We start from the raw sequence: 20,044 nt of genomic DNA on the forward strand, positions 1-20,044 counted from the left end.
TGAAAACATCAACATCCCTCCCTGAATGTAGGTCCCCGAGGCTTTCTATTACACTTAAAATAGAGTCCACACTGCTCCCTGTGGCATGATTATAGTATGTGGCTTGGCCCTGTCTTCTTCTGGAACTTTATATTGAATCTCCTGTTAGTCATTAAGCTTTAGCCATGCCTGTTTTCTTTATACACCCTAAACATATCAAGCTAACTGCCCCTCAGGACCATGTCCTCGCAGCTTCCTTTCTGTGCAAATTCTTCCCCAGATATGTACATGGCTGGTTTCTTCTTGCCACTATGGTCTCAGGTCAGATGCCATCTCTCACACTGTTCCTTCCCGCCAGAGACTGGCTCTTGAACCATTCATACTTGGCATAGTGCCCTCATTTCTTCACAGCACGTGCCACCATTTGAAATTAACTTGTTAAACTCTATTGACATTTCCCCATAATAGACCATAAGCTCTGCACAAACAGGGACCCTGCTGTCTTGTTCTCTCCAGGGTCCTCAGCATCTCCCACAATGCCCGGCACACATAAGGTGTTCAATGAACAAATGCTGAATAAACGAGTAAGTGAATAAATGAATGAACCTGGATCTCACCTCTTCCCCTGCTTGATCCTTCTATGGCCTCTTCTATCAACAAAGAGTGTTCCCTTTCTCCCACTGACCATACACGTCACTCAAGCAAAGAAATAATACTCTGTAGGCATTCCTAGTCTCTCAGAAAAATAGCTTGACTGCAGGAATACTTATAAAAAGGAATTCCAAAGGATTTGTGTTCTGCAAATCCAGGTTTTTGAGTTATATAGAACAGGGGAGGCACCATTCTCTCATTCACCCTCTTTCCACTCCCAGAAAAACCCTTTGACAATTTCTTTGTGCAGAGTCCCTGACTTTTCACCCATTTACTCAGTATCTCTCTCTCTCTACCCACCTATCTCCATCATCAATTTATCACAGATTAGAGAATTTGAATGATTCAATATGGGAAGTTTTATTTTTTTTTTTTGACAAACTTATTTTTCAACGGATGGGTGAGTTTGTTAAGAAAGCTATACTGAGGGGCGCCTGGGTGGCTCAGTGGGTTAAGCCTCTGCCTTTCACTCAGGTCATGATCCCAGGGTCCTGGGATCGAGCCCCGCATCGGGCTCTCTGCTTGGCAGGGAGCCTGCTTCCTCTTCCTCTCTCTGCCTGCCTCTCTCCCTACTTGTGATCTCTATCTGTCAAATAAATAAATAAAATCTTTAAAAAAAAAAAGAAAGCTATATTGAACTGATGACTCATTGAACATCATATCAAATACCAATGATGTACTATATCTTGGCTAACTGAATTTAAATGCATGTTAAAAAGTTAAAAATAGAACTACCAGCTTTATGCAGTGACAGTATCATAGCCAATGAGGTTTAGCCAAGGCGTGATTATTGCTAATTGAAAAATAGAACTACCTTATGATCTAGCAATTGCACTACTAGGTATTTGCCCAAAGGATACAAAAATACAGATTCAATGCACCTCCATGTCTGTAGCAGCATTATCAACAACAGCCAGACTGAAGAGAGCTCCAGGGTCCACGAGGACGAATGAATGAATAAAGAAGATGTGGTTTGTATATACAATGGAATGTTATTCAGCCATGGAAAAGAACGAAATCTTGCCATTTGCAGTAACATGGACAGAGCTAGAGTGTATTATGTTAAGTGAAATAAGTCAGAGAAAGACAAATACCATACGATCTCACTCGTATGTGAAATTTAGAAAATAGATAAACATGTGGGAAGGGGGAAAAGGGAAAAAGGAGAGAGGGAAACAAGCCATAAGACACTCTTAACGATAGAGAACAAACTAAAGGTTGATGGAGGGAGGTGGGCGGGGGATGGGCTAGACGGGTGATGGGTATCAAGGAGGGCACTTGTTATGATGAGCAGTGGGTGTTGTATGTAAGGGACGAATCACTGAATTCTACTGCAAAAACTAATATTGCACTGTATGTTCACTGAAGTTTAAATTTTTTTTAAAAAAGAGCAGATTCCTGCTTCCAGCTCTAGAGTTGATTTCACAAACCAGGGCTGAGTCCCAGAAATCTTCATTTCCAACAAGGACCCTCAATGACTCTAATGCAGGTGGCCCAAAAACCACTCTGGGAAATGCTCATGGAGGTCAAGGCAATGTTAACACTGACCCTATTTAAGACCATGTCTCCTCCTGAACACCAGGGGGCAGAGGGAACCACAGGTACACCTTCACATCCCCTTTGCTCAAAAACAGGCTGTAGCAGGTTCTGTGTCTCTACCAGGTCCCCAAGAATCTAAGTGCTTATGAAGTCACATAAACCATCATGTTAACAGCTCAAAACTGGCAGTGAGGAAGCGAGAGCTCTCAGTTTCTTCACGTGCAAAACGAGAAGTTGGATCCCATCATTCAACAAGCCCCTTCCCACCCTAGAATTTTATGGGCAACTTCAACATCTCATGAATTTCTTTATGACTGGGCTATGGCTGATTTTTTTTTCCCCCCGAACTTTCCAAACTGTCTAGGACTGGCTTATATCATGTTTATAATGCAAAAGAATCCTAAACATTTTAAAAGAGTTTTCTCATTGTTACTCCAGCAGGATTTTCACAAGCTGAGGTCCTTCTGTTTCAGTGTTCATGTTCACTACTCTCCATGAATACAAAGAAAAGACAAAAATCTCAACATACCGAGGTCAGGGCAATTTAATGGCATCCTTGCTTGTTTGAAACAAATTTAAAATTTGCTTAAATAGGGCAAAATTGAATCTGTGACTCTATACAACATGATAAACATGGGAACTAAGCAGCCCAAAGATTCAGTCTTAGCCAAAATCACATACCACATGGAGAAATGACCAATACTTAAATATTTAATATTACCCTATAATTTTTTTTTAACACTTCAAAGTTCAAAATTTCTGACAAAGTATCCCCAAGCCATAATGAACAAAAAGAGACAAGCTTCCAAAAAGTCTTCCGGAGCATAAGTATATCCCTCAAAGCATGTCTCCTGTGTGAGAGTGTTGGGAACAGTGACACGCCAGTAAATGACAGCAGCCAGAGAGAGTTTGGCTATTGCCCTGAACTGATGTCTGCTGAAAATAACTTTAGGGGAAAAAAATGTTGTGACTAGAAAATCATGGCATTTCCAGCACCCACTTATTAGCATGTCTGGACAATCACAGAAGAGAGATGACAGGGTCTTTACAACTGGAGTTCCCCTCCCAGGATATTTCCAAATACTCAACTGCCATTCCAACCTTCAGAGTAATATGGCCACGGTCCTACTGGCGGACCAAGGATGCAGACACCCTAGCCTATCACTGCAGGTGGTCTCCTAAGAAACACTTTCATCAGCTCATGTTTGCTCAGGACAGAAAACGATGTATACTTCCCATCCCCCGCCCCCACTTCCATTCCTCAGACCCTGGCAGCACTACCTCTAGGACACACCACTCTATTTGCTCACATCTCTTTATTTCAAATGCCACCAGTCTATTCAAAGCTGCGATCATCTTTCCCATAGCCTATTTCAACAGCCATCTTACTAATTTCCTCACTTGATCCGAGACAATCTTTTCTTCACATAGGGGCCATATTTACATATCAGATCATTTCTTTCCCTTGTTTTAAACTCTCCAATGTCTTCTCATTTTCAGGGAACAAAACTTCAACTCTATCCCCTCTTCTCTTCTGAAGCCTCATTTCAGGATGGTCTTCCTTCCACTCTTGATACTTCCCACGCTGGCTTCCTTTTCCTTCCTTACTTCGCTAAGCCCGTTGTCACTTGCTGTCTCCACTACTCGGATCACTCCTTCTCTAGATTGTCTGGTTCCATCTCATCATCCTAACTCAACATGTATGATCTTCCCTGACCACTATATCCTAAATAGTACCAACCCATGTTTGTGTTACTCTCTCCTCCCGTGTATTTCCCATATGATCCTGAAATTACACTGTTTGCTTGATTGTTACTCACCCCTCTACTAGAATGTAAGTTCCCTATGGAGAAAGACCTTGCTTGTCCTATTCACCGCTGGATCCCCAGAGCCCAGGACAATGCAAATAGTACTCGGTGCCTTTTTGTCAAATGAATGTGCGTGATGTTTTAGATTAAATTGGGACCCAACTTTTCAGCGCTCCCTGTCCATTCAGAATCAAAACTCAATTTCTTGCCCAGCATACAAGCTGTTAATTTGCAGAAGAGACATACGCCTCTCTGTGAATATTTGCATTGTTATCCTACAACTAGGCTAGATTCTCTGACATAGAGCTCATTGCTCTGAAAGCAGGATTCTTTGGAGATGTCAAATGAAATTTAAACCTTGTTGACAAGCTCAGGTGAATTATATGGTGTGTCTTGACTTAGAGGAACGACTGTGTAGGTTGTCACTGCTGGAAGTGAAGGGCTTACAGTCTGAGTGGGTTGATCAGTATATCACATGGACTGAGGCAGGTAGATATTTTTAAAACGCTATGGAAATTTGCTAGGATATTCTGTACCCTTAGACAGTGTTCAATAGGGGGAGAATTCATTTTGGGTCCAGATAAGAGGCTCAACTAATTTTAAATGTGCCCAAATCAAGGTAATGTCATTCCGACTTGCAGAGTGAACCCTATAATGGTAGTTACAATCAATTTTCTGCACAGTATCATGATTTATAAATCATTTTTTACAAATTCACCCTCTCTTTTGTTTCTTAAGGCGGTTCCGAAGGTTGGCCAAAGGTAGTTATGATACCTACTTTATATTCTGTATATGAGACTCACAATCTAACAATCAGTAAATATTGAACCTCGATTTGGAATCTAGATCTTAAAAGATCAGTTTCTAGAGGTACAAATGAACCAACAACAGATACTCCAAAAGGCATTTTAAAAATCAGCTTTATTAAAGTGTAATTTACCTACAATAAAGTACTCCCACTTCAAGTGTTCAGTTCATCAGATAATACACACACACTTTGATACCTATCACCACAATCCAGATATAGAACATTTCTATCCCCTTCATGTTCCTATGTACTATATCCTCCCTCTTACTTCCTCTCTCTGCCCCAGGCAACCACGACTCTGCTTTCTGTCACTATGCATTAGTGTGCTTTTTCTAGAATTTCACAGGAATTGAATCATATAGTCCGAACTTCTTTGTGTGTCTGACTCCTTCTGGCTCAGCCTAATATCTTTGAGATACACCCATGTTGTTGTACCTATTAGTAGTTTGTTCTTTTTAAAATTGTTTTATTTAAAAGTATTCTATTTTATGGGTATATCTCCAAATGGTTTAGCCATTCATCTCCTGGTGGATATGTGGATTGTTTCTTGTTTGCAGTTATCATAAATGCAGCGGAATGAACACTCCAGTACAAGTCGTTGTAGGGATTTGTAGGTTTGTTCAGTTCTTTCCTGTAAATACCTTGGAGGAGAATGGCTAGGTCTCATAGGTCTTATAAGAGAGGTATTTTTAATTTTACAAAAACCGAAAACTGTTCTAAAATGGTTTAACTATTTTGTATTCCCACTAGCAGTGTATGAGAGTTCCAGCTGCTCCATGTTCTTATCTGCAGTTGGTATTGTCGGGCTTTTAATTTTAGCCATTTTAGTAGGTATTTGCTGGTATCTCATTGTGGTTTGAATTTGCATTTCCTTGATGCTAATAACATTGAGCACCCTCTTACATGCTTATTGACTGTTTGTATAACTTACACAAAGTGCAATTTTAGAGACACGTAACAGAAATAATTTTATCTCCTCTGTGCAAGACTTTGCTTTGTTTGAGAAGCAATTTTGAAAAATGTAACCCAAAAAAGGATAGAGAAAATATACAGACTATAAAGATAAAATATATTGAGGCTACACTAAAAATAATGAAAACAATAATATAGTCCACATTTTATGAATGCTGAATTCTGTACTATGTGTTCATCTAATGCTCTAAGAAACCAGGGGGCCTGAATTTGGAGAAAGGGGCTGAGACTGAATTAATTTGATCTCAGCAAAGAAGGAAAAGTCTTGGCTCTCTTCACTTCCAATTATTTCTCTCTTCCCTAGACTTCATTTTATGGACCATAGGCTCAATTATTCACAGTATCTTTTTATATCTAGCCTCGTAAAACTGTAAGGTGAATCATTACAAAATTAATATTCAACAGGCTTTATATAACTCTGCTTAATGCAATGCATAACTCAGATTTTTATCACCCCAAGGCCTCTCAAGGTCTATAAATGAGACGAACTTAATAAAACACCATGTATTTTAACTCTAACGTTACCTGCGCAACCTCACCACCACAAAACCCCTCAATTTAGACTAGACAACCAGACAGACATTGATGACAGAAATGGATGGTACCTAAAAAAGGCCAAGCTGTGCATGAACACTCTTAGGATGACCACAAAAGTTGTGCTCTAACACATTTGTTTAGAGGGTCTCATGCTTCTAAAGAAAAGATTATTTTCTTCCAGAACATTCACACAGGAATCACTATGCATTTTTTTACACCATGTGACCCTCCAAAGAGTTTCTGATTCCTAAGTAATCATCACCTTGTAGGAGGAAAAAAAAAACAAAAACAAAGTAGTGAATACATTTCCCCAAACCCACCCCCTAATCCTCACCCCAATAAATGTAGATTACTTCCAACCTACAAGGAATTGTAAAGATCATTCAGTCCAGTGATCACATTTTACAGAAAGGAAACCAAGGCCCAGACAAATGAAATGACCAGTTTAAGGTCTGACAACCTGTTGAGAAGAGCTGGGTGTGAAACTCAGGTCACTGACTCCAACTCCAGAGTCTCAGTCTTGTGATTTTTCTTTCCAAAACATTTTCTCCCTTCCTGTTTTCAATAGTTATCTAGGGTAGATGTAGAAATTTTGTTTTCTTTCCTTTTTTTAAAAGATTTTATTTATTTATTTGACAGACAGAGATCACAAGTAGGCAGAGAGGCAGGCGAGAGAGAGAAGGTGGGGGGAAGCAGGCTCCCCGCCAAGCAGAAAGCCCGACTCGGGGCTTGATCCTAGGACCCTGAGATCATGATCTGAGCCGAAGGCAGAGGCTTTAACCCAATGAGCCACCCAGGTGCCCCATAAATTTTGTTTTCAATAGTTATACAAGGTAGATGTAGACATTCCTGTCCTCTCTGGGATCAATTTCACTGTCCTCAATTTTAGAGATACAAAAGCTAAGGTTCACAGCCATGAGAAAACAGGATGCATCCTGTTTTCTCCTGGTTAGGGAGAGAGTTATGTGGCAAAGTTGAGACCAGGGATCACTCCTTATGGTTTATCACTCAGGAGTCCTCTCTTCACACCTGGCTGCCTTTCTTCTTGGTGGGCAAGATGGCTTCCTGTCTAATAACCATTAGGTGGTCATGGCATGTTACAGTCCATGCAGATGCTTCCATAATGAATAAGTTATGCCAAGATCATTGTAAAAGCCCTCCAGTCCTAGGTTTGCACCAAGGTTCTGGCAACCACCAGCACCCAGCTGTCAGGAGGACGCATGCTCCATCTTGACAAAAGACAAGTGACTGGTTTTTGTCATGTTGGTCTGACATAACGTCACGTGCAGAAAGAGAGAGCGACAGGGAGAGAGAGAGAGTTCTTCCCCAGGCTTTCACATAAATGGATTTTTTCTTTGCATAATGGAACTCTAAATAAATAAAACACAAAACAAATGTTTATGTGACTATGGTTCTTGAGAGAATGGCTATAGAGTTTTATTCCTATTTGTATACTCTCCAGGAAAATGGAATTCAACATGAATTGTATAATGGTGAGGAGAAGAAGGGACCATAATTTATCCCTTCACATGTTCTATGTGTTTCCTGGGTGTCAGGCATACACGCAAGGCTTCAGGGATGCAACAGTGCTCAGAAAAGAAATGGTTTCTGTCCTCCCATGAAGTTTGTTGGGAAAGATGGACCATGAACAAGCATGTAATGGGTATGTATACACAGAGAAGAAGTCAGGGTTTAGGGAGTGAGTGGGCCGGGCTGAAGAACCGTCCACAGCGTGGACATGCTACAGGGGAAAGGGGACAGGATTTGGAGCAGACCAAGGAGTGCTGGAATCCCATCTCCAGCCGCAGTAGGTGATCATGAGCAAGTCACTTAAATTTCCTACTCCAATTTCCTTATCTGCAAAACAAAGCTCATCATTCATACCCTATAGAGACTAGGCTAGCTTTGGAGTTAAAGTTTATTAAGCTCCCAGGGGAGCCTGGCCCAGAGTAGGAGTTCAACACATATTTGTCAAATGAATGAAAGAATCATTATTGGAGGAAGGAGTCAAGATGGCGGAGAAGTAGCAGGCTGAGACGACATCAGGTAACAGGAGATCAGCTCAATAGCTTATCTAAACATTGCAAACACCTACAAATCCAACGTGAGATCGAAGAGAAGAAGAACAGCAATTCTAGAAACAGAAAATCAACCACTTTCTGAAAGGTAGGACTGGCAGAGAAGTGAATCTAAAACGACGGGAAGATAGACCGCGGGGGAGGGGCCGGCTCCCGGCAAGCGGCAGAGCAACGGAGCACAAAATTAGGACTTTTAAAAGTCCGTTCCACTGAGGGACAGTGCTCCAGAGGCTAAACCAGGGTGAAGCCCATGCGGGGTCAGCGTGGCCCCAGGTCCCGCAGGGTCACAGAAGGATCGGGGGTGTCAGAGTGTCACAGAGCTCGCAGGTGTTAGAACAGAGAAGCCGGCTACAGAGACAGAGCCGAGGACTGAACTCTCAGCTCGGGGTTACCTTGAACTCGTCGCGGGCTGGGTGAGCTCGGAGCGTGGCTAGAGGCTGCGGATACGGGAGTGATTGGGTGCTGTCCTCTGGGGGGCGCACTGAGGAGTGGGGCCCCGGGCTCTCGGCTCCTCCGGGCCAGAGACTAGGAGGCCATCATTTTCATTCCCGTCCTCCGGAACTCTACGGAAAGCGTTCAGGGAACAGAAGCTCTGGAAAGCGAACCCGAGCGGATTACTTAGTCCCGCCCCCGGTAAGGGCAGTGCAATCCCGCCTCAGGCAAAGACACTTGAGAGTCACTACAACAGGCCCCTCCCCCAGAAGATCAACAAAATATCCAGCCAGGACGAAGTTCATCTATCAAGGAAAGCAGGTTCAATTCCTAAGACAGCAACGGAATTCCAGAGGAGGAGAAAGCAAAGCACGGAACTCATGGCTTTTTCCCCATGATTCTTTAGTCTTGCGGTTAATTCAATTTTTTTTTCTTTTTTCAATTTTTTTCTTTCTTTTTTCTTCTTCTGTTAATTTTTTAAAACTTTTACCCTTTTCTTTTTTAATGTTTTTTGACTAGTTTATCTAAATATATATATATATTTTCCATTCTTTTTTATATTTTTTCTTTATTTGTTTTATTTTTAAATTTTTTTCTTTTTTTTCTGAACCTCTTTTTATCCCCTTTCTTCCCCCCACAATTTGGGGTCTCTTCTGATTTGGTTACAGTGCATTTTTCTGGGGTCTTTGCCACCCTTTTAGTATTTTATTTGATCCTTCATATCCTCTTATCTGGACAAAATGACAAGGCGGAAAAAATCACCACAAACAAAAGAACAAGAGGCAGTACCGAAGGCTAGGGACCTAATCAACACAGACATTGGTAATATGTCAGATCAAGAGTTCAGAATGATGATTCTGAACATTCTAGCCGGGCTCGAAAAAGGCATGGAAGTATTAGAGAAACCCTCTCTGGAGATATTAAAGCCCTTTCTGGAGAAATTAAAGAACTAAAATCTAACCAAGTAGAAATCAAAAAAGCTACTAATGAGGTACAATAAAAAATGGAGGCTCTCACTGCCAGGATAAATGAGGCAGAAGAAAGAATTAGTGATATAGAAGACCAAATGACAGAGAATAAAGAAGCCAAGCAAAAGAGGGACAAACAGCTACTGGACCACGAGGGGAGAATTCGAGAGATAAGTGACACCATAAGACGAAACAACATTAGAATAATTGGGATTCCAGAAGAAGAAGAAAGAGAGAGGGGAGCAGAAGGTCTATTGGAGAGAATTATTGGAGAGAATTTCCCTAATATGGCAAAGGGAACAAGCATCAAAATCCAGGAGATGCAGAGAACCCCCCTCAAAGTCAACAAGAATAGGTCCACACCCCATCACCTAATAGTAAAATTTACAAGTCTTAGTGACAAAGAGAAAATCCTGAAAGCAGCCCGGGAAAAGAAGTCTATAACATACAATGGTAAAAATATTAGATTGGCAGCAGACTTATTCACAGAGACCTGGCAGGCCAGAAAGAGCTGGCATGATATATTCAGAGCACTAAACGAGAAAAACATGCAGCCAAGAGTACTCTATCCAGCTAGGCTATCATTGAAAATAGAAGGAGAGATAAAAAGCTTCCAGGACAAACAAAAACTGAAAGAATTTGCAAACACCAAACCAGGTCTACAGGAAATATTGAAAGGGGTCCTCTAAGCAAGAGAGAGCCTAAAAGTAGTAGATCAGAAAGGTACAGAGACAATATACAGTAACAGTCACCTTACAGGCTAATAATGGCACTAAATTCATATCTCTCAATAGTTACCCTGAATGTTAATGGGCTAAATGCCCCAATCAAAAGACACAGGGTATCAGAATGGATAAAAAAACAAAACCCATCAGTATGTTGCCTACAAGAAACGCATTTTAGACAAGAAGACACCTCCAGATTTAAAGTGAGGGGGTGGAAAACAATTTACCATGCTAATGGGCATCAGAAGAAAGCGGGGTGGCAATCCTTATATCAGATCAATTAGATTTTAAGCCAAAGACTATAATAAGAGATGAGGAAGGACACTATATCCTACTCAAAGGGTCTGTCCAACAAGAAGATCTAACAATTTTAAATATCTATGCCCCTAACGTGGGAGCAGCCAACTATATAAACCAATTAATAACAAAATCAAAGAAACACATCAATAATAATACAATAATAGTAGGGGACTTGAACACTCCCCTCACTGAAATGGACAGATCATCCAAGCAAAAGATCAACAAGGAAATAAAGGCCTTAAATGACACACTGGACCAGATGGACATCACAGATATATTCAGAACATTTCATCCCAAAGCAACAGAATACACATTCTTCTCTAGTGCACATGGGACCTTCTCCAGAATAGATCACATCCTGGGTCACAAATCAGGTCTCAACCGGTATCAAAAGATTAGGATCATTCCCTGCATATTTTCAGACCACAATGCTCTGAAGCTAGAACTCAATCACAAGAGGAAAGCTGGAAAGAACCCAAATACATGGAGACTAAACAGCATCCTTCTAAAGAATGAATGGGTCAACCAGGAAATTAAAGAAGAATTGAAAAAATTCATGGAAACAAATGATAATGAAAACACAACGGTTCAAAATCTGTGGGACACAGCAAAGGCAGTCCTGAGAGGAAAATACATAGCAGTACAAGCCTTTCTCAAGAAACAAGAAAGGTCTCAAGTACACAACCTAACCCTACACCTAAAGGAGCTGGAGAAAGAACAAGAAAGAAACCCTAAACCCAGCAGGAGAAGAGAAATCATAAAGATCAGAGCAGAAATCAATGAAATGGAAACCAAAAAAACAATAGAAAAAAATCAATGAATGGGGCGCCTGGGTGGCTCAGTGGGTTAAGCCACTGCCTTCGGCTCAGGTCATGATCTCAGGGTCCTGGGATCGAGTCCCGCATCGGGCTCTCTGCTCAGCAGGGAGCCTGCTTCCCTCTCTCTCTCTCTGCCTGCCTCTCTGTCTACTTGTGATCTCTCTCTGTCAAATAAATAAATAAAATCTTAAAAAAAAAAATAAAAAAATAAAAAAAATCAATGAAACTAGGAGCTGGTTCTTTGAAAGAATCAATAAGATTGATAAACCTCTGGCCAGACTCATCAAAAAGAAAAGAGAAAGGACCCAAATAAATAAAATCATGAATGAAAGAGGAGAGATCACAACCAACACCAAAGAAATACAGACAATTATAAGAACATACTATGAGCAACTCTACGCCAACAAATTTGACAATCTGGAAGAAATGGATGCATTCCTAGAGACATATAAACTACCACAACTGAACCAGGAAGAAATAGAAAACCTGAACAGGCCCATAACCAGTAAGGAGATTGAAACAGTCATCAAACATCTCCAAACAAACAAAAGCCCAGGGCCAGACGGCTTCCCAGGGGAATTCTACCAAACATTTCAAGAAGAATAGAATTCCTATTCTCCTGAAACTGTTCCAAAAAATAGAAATGGAAGGAAAACTTCCAAACTCATTTTATGAGGCCAGCATCACCTTGATCCCAAAACCAGACAAGGATCCCACCAAAAAAGAGAACTATAGACCAATATCCTTGATGAACACAGATGCAAAAATTCTCGCCAAAATACTAGCCAATAGGATTCAACAGTACATTAAAAGGATTATTCACCACGATCAAGTGGGATTTATTCCAGGGCTGCAGGGTTGGTTCAACTTCCGCAAATCAATCAATGTGATAGAACACATTAATAAAAGAAAGAACAAGAACCAGATGATACTCTCAATAGATGCTGAAAAAGCATTTGACAAAGTACAGCATCCCTTCCTGATCAAAACTCTTCAAAGTGTAGGGATAGAGGGCACATACCTCAATATTATCAAAGCCATCTATGAAAAACCCACCGCAAATATCATTCTCAATGGAGAAAAACTGAAAGCTTTTCTGCTAAGGTCAGGAACACGGCAGGGATGTCCATTATCACCACTGCTATTCAACATAGTACTAGAAGTCCTAGCCTCAGCAATCAGACAAAAAAAAAAAAAAAAAGAAATTAAAGGCATTCAAATCGGCAAAGAAGAAGTCAAACCATCACTCTTCGCAGATGATATGATACTATATGTGGAAAACCCAAAAGACTCCACTCCAAAACTGCTAGAACTTGTACAGGAATTCAGTAAAGTGTCAGGATATAAAATCAATGCACAGAAATCAGTTGCATTTCTCTACACCAACAACAAGACAGAAGAAAGAGAAATTAAGGAGTCAATCCCATTTACAATTGCACCCAAAACTATAAGATACCTAGGAATAAACCTAACCAAAGAGGCTAAGAATCTATACACAGAAAACTATAAAGTACTCATGAAAGAAATTGAGGAAGACACAAAGAAATGGAAAAATGTTCCATGCTCCTGGATTGGAAGAATAAATATTGTGAAAATGTCTATGCTACCTAAAGCAATCTACACATTTAATGCAATCCCTATCAAAATACCATCCATTTTTTCAAAGAAATGGAACAAATAATCCTAAAATTTATATGGAACAGAAAAGACCTCGAATAGCCAAAGGAATATTGAAAAAGAAAGCCAAAATTGGTGGCATCACAATTCCAGACTTCAAGCTCTATTACAAAGCTGTCATCATCAAGACAGCATGGTACTGGCACAAAAACAGACACATAGATCAGTGGAACAGAATAGAGAGCCCAGAAATCGACCCTCAGCTCTATGGTCAACTAATCTTCGACAAAGCAGGAAAGAATGTCCAATGGAAAAAAGACAGCCTCTTCAATAAATGGTGCTGGGAAAATTGGATAGCCACATGCAGAAAAATGAAATTGGACCATTTCCTTACACCACACATGAAAATAGACTCAAAATGGATGAAGGACCTCAATGTGAGAAAGGAATCCATCAAAATCCTTGAGGAGAATGCAGGCAGCAACCTCTTCGACCTCAGCCACAGCAACATCTTCCTAGGAACATCGGCAAAGACAAGGGAAGCAAGGGCAAAAATGAACTATTGGGATTTCATCAAGATCAAAAGCTTTTGCACAGCAAAGGAAACAGTTAACAAAACCAAAAGACAACTGACAGAATGGGAGAAGATATTTGCAAACGACATATCAGATAAAGGGCTAGTATCCAAAATCTATAAGGAACTTAGCAAACCCAACACCCAAAGAACAAACAATCCAATCAAGAAATGGGCAGAGGACATGAACAGACATTTCTGCAAAGAAGACATCCGGATGGCCAACAGACACATGAAAAAGTGCTCCACGTCACTCGGCATCAGGGAAATACAAATCAAAACCACAATGAGATATCACCTCACACCAGTCAGAATGGCTAAAATTAACAAGTCAGGAAATGACAGATGCTGGCGAGGATGCGGAGAAAGGGGAACCCTCCTCCACTGTTGGTGGGAATGAAAGCTGGTGCAACCACTCTGGAAAACAGCATGGAGGTTCCTCAAAATGTTGAAAATAGAACTACCCTATGACCCAGCAATTGCACTACTGGGTATTTACCCTAAAGATACAAACGCAGTGATCCGAAGGGGCACGTGTACCCGAATGTTTATAGCAGCAATGTCTATAATAGCCAAACTATGGAAAGAACCTAGATGTCCATCAACAGATGAATGGATAAAGAAGATGTAGTATATATACACAATGGAATACTATGCAGCCATCAAAAGAAATGAAATCTTGCCATTTGCGACGACATGGATGGAACTAGAGCGTATCATGCTTAGTGAAATAAGTCAACTGGAGAAAGACAACTATCATATGATCTTCCTGACATGAGTACATGGAGATGCAACATGGGGGGTTAGGGGGATAGGAGAAGAATAAATGAAACAAGATGGGATTGGGAGGGAGACAAACCATAAATGACTCTTAATCTCACAAAACAAACTGGGGGTTGCTGGGGGGAGGTGGGGTCGGGAGAGGGGTAGGGAGGTTATGGACATTGGGGAGGGTATGTGCTATCGTGAGTGCTGTGAAGTGTGTAAACCTGGCGATTCACAGACCTGTACCCCTGGGGATAAAAATACATTATATGTTTATTAAAAAAAAAAAATTGGAAGGGGAGGCGAACCATAAGAGACTATGGACTCTGAAAAACAACCTGAGGGTTTTGAAGGGTCGGGGGTGGGAGGTTGGGGGAACAGGTTGTGGGTAATAGGGAGGGCACGTATTGCATGGAGCACTCGGTGTTGTGCAAAAACAATGAATACTGTTACGCTGAAAAAAATAAATTAATAAAAAAAAAGAAAGAATCATTATTGAACATGCACTGGGTCTCTAATAGCACAAGGGGCACTTGGGCAGAGAGTAAAAAATTTCACAGTAAAGAGACCTTAATCCTATCTTCTACCTAGACAGAGAATATATACTCTATTCTCCATACATACACACACGTGTACATGTGTGCCTGTGTGTGTGTATGTATGTAACAAACACATAGAAAAGTCATAAAGAACCACATTTAAAGTGGCTGACTCAGGGAGAACTTGGCAACAGGACTGTCTAATAGAAATACGCCATGAGCCACAAAGGAGAGGCACATAGACAATTTCCAAATCTCAGGGGCTACATTAATAAAGGTAAAAAGAAGCCAATAGGATAAAGTTTAATAATATATTTGACCAAGAGGCTCCCTGGGTGGCTCAGTTGGTTAAGGGTCTGACTCTTGATTTCAGCTCATGTCATGATCTCAAGGTCATGGGATGGAGCCCAGAGTCAGGCTCCTCACTCAGTGGGGAGTCTGCTTGAGATTCTCCCTCACCCTCTCACCCAACCCGTGGTCTCTCTCTCTTTCTCTCAAATAAATAAATTGTTTAAAGAATTTATTTATTTATTTGACAGACAGAGATCACAGTTAGGCAGAGAGGCAGGCAGAGAGAGAGGAGGAAGCAGGCTCCCCGCTGAGCAGAAAGCCTGATGCGGGGCTCAATCCCAGGACCCTGGGACAATGACCTGAGGTGAAGGCAGAGGCTTTAATCCACTGAGCCACCCAGGCGCCCCAAATAAACTGTTTAAAAAAATAATATATCTGACCCAAGATAGCCAAAATATTATCATTTCAACATGTAACCATCATGAATTTATTAATGTGATAGCTTGCAATCTTTTATTTATTTATTTTTGAGAGAGAGAGAGAGAGAGAGAGAACATGAGCATGGGGAGGGGCAGAGGAGAAGCAGACTCCCTGCTGAGCAGGGAGCTCAAAGCTAGGTTCCATCCTGGGAGCCTGAGATCATGACCTGAGCTGAACACAGATGCTTAACCAACTGAGCCACCCATGCAACCCTATTTTTTTTTTTTTTAACTAAGCCCCAAACCCTGTGTATATTTTATAATTAAATTACCACTCAATTTGGCTTAGCCACATGCCAGGTGCTCAGTAGCTGGCTAACATGTGGCAAATGGCTTCTGTAGATAGCACAGTTCTAGAAGATTATGGAGATGTGAGAGTTAGCTGAAGACAGAGGCTGCCAGGTGGACGCATGGACAGGATGGGGCAAGAATGGGGCAGGCAGGAACAGGAAGACCTGGTGTTTTTAAGTGCTCTCTCCTGGCATGGAGGCTTTGTGTAGCACCCGAGAGGAGCCTCCTTCTCTGGGCTTATTTGGCCTCAGGGGTCCCTAAATCTGTTTCCTGCTGGTGCAGGGGCCACACGCAGATTTTACTCTTTACTGGCCCCTCAGGCTCTCAGATCCTCCTTTCCTTCCTGGCGCCCCTCACCTGGGACACTGCCCGGGGTAGGGGAAGCAGGGCTATGTAAGAGCAATTTCTTCTTTGCACAGCTGGGCTCTAAGTAAATAAAGATGATGCCCGGTAAAGACTTGAGCTAGCCCAGCACTGGCTCCCAGAGCCCCGAGGCCTGTCTGAACCTCAGTTTGCTCTCTAGCTGCAGAGAGTTAGGAGCTAAACGAATGTCAGAACCATTCCCAGCAGAAAGCCAATCTGTGCATGGTTCCAAGCAGGGCACAGGCGGGCGCAGGGCCTGGTCTCGGGCACTGGCGTTTGGCAGAGAGATGGACTGGGAAAGGGAAGGAGACAGTGGTCTGATCCTTTATGTGCACGTCATGGCCAAGTCCGTTCTCTAAGGTGAGGTGGAGTAGAGACCTACTCCGTGGCCAAGAAGTGTGTGGTGACGTGTACGCCAACGGAATCTGGAGGATGAACAAAGCACGCATGAGAAAGGACTGTGTGAGAGGAGAGAGGCAGGAGCCCAGAAACCAAAAGTCATCTAGCCAGCTGTCCCCCAACCGCTGGTGCGCCTTCACTGGGGCCCATGATGGATCATGGTGGCTGGACATACACCTGCCCCCTTCTCCGCAGTCCTGTCGGTTAATACAGGGGCCGCAAACTCAGGCAAGCAACGAAATAAGAGAAGTGAACTGGGCGAGGAGGCAGGATGCCCTTACTCCCCACACCTCCCTGCCCTGTCCCAACAACAAAGTTACTATTGGTTGACAGAGGATGAATTTCAGAGCGGTTGCTCATCTTAGCTCAATAATATCTCTATCGGAATGCAAGTCCCTGGGCCCCTGGGTGGCTCAGTGGGTTAAGCCTCTGCCTTCCGTTTAGGTCATGATCTTGGGGTCCTGGGATTGAGCCCCGCATCAGGCTCTCTGCTCAGAGGGGAGCCTGCTTCCCCCCTCCTCTGCCTACTTGTGATCTGTCTCTTGCCGTCAAATAAATAAATAAAATCTTAAAAAAAAAAAGAATACAAGTTCAATTGCAGAAGAAGCCACCCTCTCACCCACCCCACAGTACGTGGCAGTGGGGCCCCAGGGTGCCTAGATCTTGCAGACTTTGCAGTTTTAAAATGGTTAGAACCATGTCAATACATTTTTTAAACATTGTACTGGGCCACACTGTGTAAGCCAAGGGAAATGGGCTGTGGGGCTACCAGCTTGAGATGTCTCCTCTAGCTCAAAGTCACGGTCCTGCTCCATCATTGGGCTGTTTGTAGCTTCTCAGCTCCATTTGAGGGCTTAATTCAGATCAGGACCATGAAGGGCTTAGCATAGTTTCTGGCACATGGTAAAGGCAGTTAATAAAGGATGTTAGCTAGCTCTAAAGAACTTCTGAGATTTATTTTTAACCTTTATATAGAGATCAAATCACAGGATGTCCCCAGAGACGAAACATCTGAAAGAGGGCTCCTCTCCCACAAATGGTTCCCTACCTCGTCATTTCTGTTTCATGGCTTAGATTTATGTCACTTTCATTTTACTTTGTCAATTCATGAAGCTCAATTTGGTTGCACAAAGGAAGGGAGGAAAAAAGTTCAGCTCAGGTGAAAGTCTAAGTCGGAGTAAGTTTTCTAGAAAGCAGTTTGGCGATGTCTAGCAAATAAAAGACTGAAAATAAATTGTATGCCTTTTGACTCAGCAATTCCATTTTAAGGAATTCAGCCCAAGTAAAAAATGCCAGTTTTTCATAAGATTTAATCCCAAGAGTTCTTATGACTGTGTAATCTATGACAGAAGCAGTTAAGAAGGGGCGCCTGATTGGCTCAGATGGTTGAGTCTGCCTTCAGCTCAGGTCATGATCTCCAGGTCCTGGGATAGAGCCCCAAGTCAGGCTCCTAGCTCAGCAAGGAGGCTGCTTCTTCTTCTCTCTCTGCCCCTCCCCCCTGCTTTTGCTCTCTCTCTCTAACAAGTGAATAAATAAAATCTTAAAAAAAAAGAACCAATTAAGGAAATTAAATACCCATGAATATGGAATTGGTTGCAAAAGTTATGATACATGAAAATGTTTATCACAGCCCCCCAGTGACTTTCAGAGCACTTGCTAAGTTCATTGTGTGTCTCATGCAGTGAATGCCATGAGAGCAGGGTCCCTGGTCAATCCTGTTTGCATAACTGTACGCATCACTGTTCATGAGTCAGCACATAGCAGACATTCATAAATATTTAAATACATACAAGATAGCTTATGAACATAGTATGATTCCATTTTTGTAAAAAAAAAAAAAAGATGTACTTCTGGGAGTATGTTATTAGTGCTTTTCCCTAGATCAAGTCTCAGCAAACCATGGTCTCTGGACTGGCAGCCAGTTTTTGTAAATAAAGTTTTATTGGAACAGCTGTACTCTTCTTTTACACTACTTTTGCATTAGAAGGCAGGGTTGAGTTGTTGCAACAGAGACTGTGTGGCCTAGAAAGTTGAAAATATTGATTATCTGACCCTTTAAAGAAAAAGTTGGCTGACTCCTGCTCTAGATGGTAGAATTCTTTCTACCTTCTTCTTCCAACACCTCTATATCTATGTGTGTATCTGTGTGTGTGTGTCTGTTTGTCTATAAGTGTATACATATGTATATAACATATTTCTTATATTGAACACGAATTACTTTTGTAAACAAACAAAAATTAGAATTATTTTTAAAAAGAAAGGAAGGATTGTAGGAAGGCAGGAGGGAGAGAGTGAATCAGAAAGAGGGAAGAAAGGAGGAAGGGAATTGCTTATCTATTTTTATCAATATGAAAAAATGTTCACAATAAGTTGAAAATTTTAAATATGGTAGGAAGTATGGGTACATTTTTGTAATGACTGGATAAATCACTGAAAGGAAATACGCAAAAAGGTTAGGTTAGCTGTATCAAGACAAGGGAAATATAATAATGGCTTTTATTTCTGACTTTGCTCTTTGTTGTAGTTTCTAAATTTTCCAGAATAAACATGCTTTGCTTCCATAATAAAAAGAGAGAGAGAGAGAAAATAAGTGATATTGAAAAGAAAGACAGTGAAAATAAAGTACCCAGTCTACAGACAAGGGGACATGCCCTTGGGGTCACAGGGTGCACCCCTTTCAGCACACTGCCTTATTGAATTCCAGTAAAACAAAAACATGGCCAAGATGGAGAGTGTAGTACCCAGGGCCACCTTTCTTTGAAAGGTATTAATGTTGGCTCCCGATCTGACCTAGATGAAAATCTCTTTACATTACATTAAAAAAAATCCAATTAATTCTTTCCAAAGCACAGGGGCACCTGGGTGGCTCAGTGGATTAATTCTTTCCAAAGCACAGCTTACCATTTCTATCTAGATTACAAAATGTGTTTGGAAAAGATGTTTCCTGCTTTAGTAATGAGACACTTACAGTGTCCCCCACCACGGTCCCATTGTCCTGATTTTAGTCTTAGCCAAGGTGGACAGTTCTGGCCATGTTGACAACTCTCACTTCATGCATCAACTGTGTACCTCTCTGCTTTTCTGCCTCTGTAGCAGGTAACATAAGGTAAT

General features: G+C 41.6%; 1 pseudogene; it reads left to right on the forward strand.

Annotated features, from left to right (window-relative positions):
• The first annotated feature begins 1,366 nt into the window (after positions 1 to 1,366).
• Positions 1,367 to 1,497, forward strand: LOC123933333 (annotated as a pseudogene).
• Positions 1,498 to 20,044: the final 18,547 nt, after the last annotated feature.

Source organism: Meles meles, chromosome 20, assembly GCF_922984935.1.
Source record: "Meles meles chromosome 20, mMelMel3.1 paternal haplotype, whole genome shotgun sequence".
NCBI lineage: Eukaryota > Metazoa > Chordata > Mammalia > Carnivora > Mustelidae > Meles > Meles meles.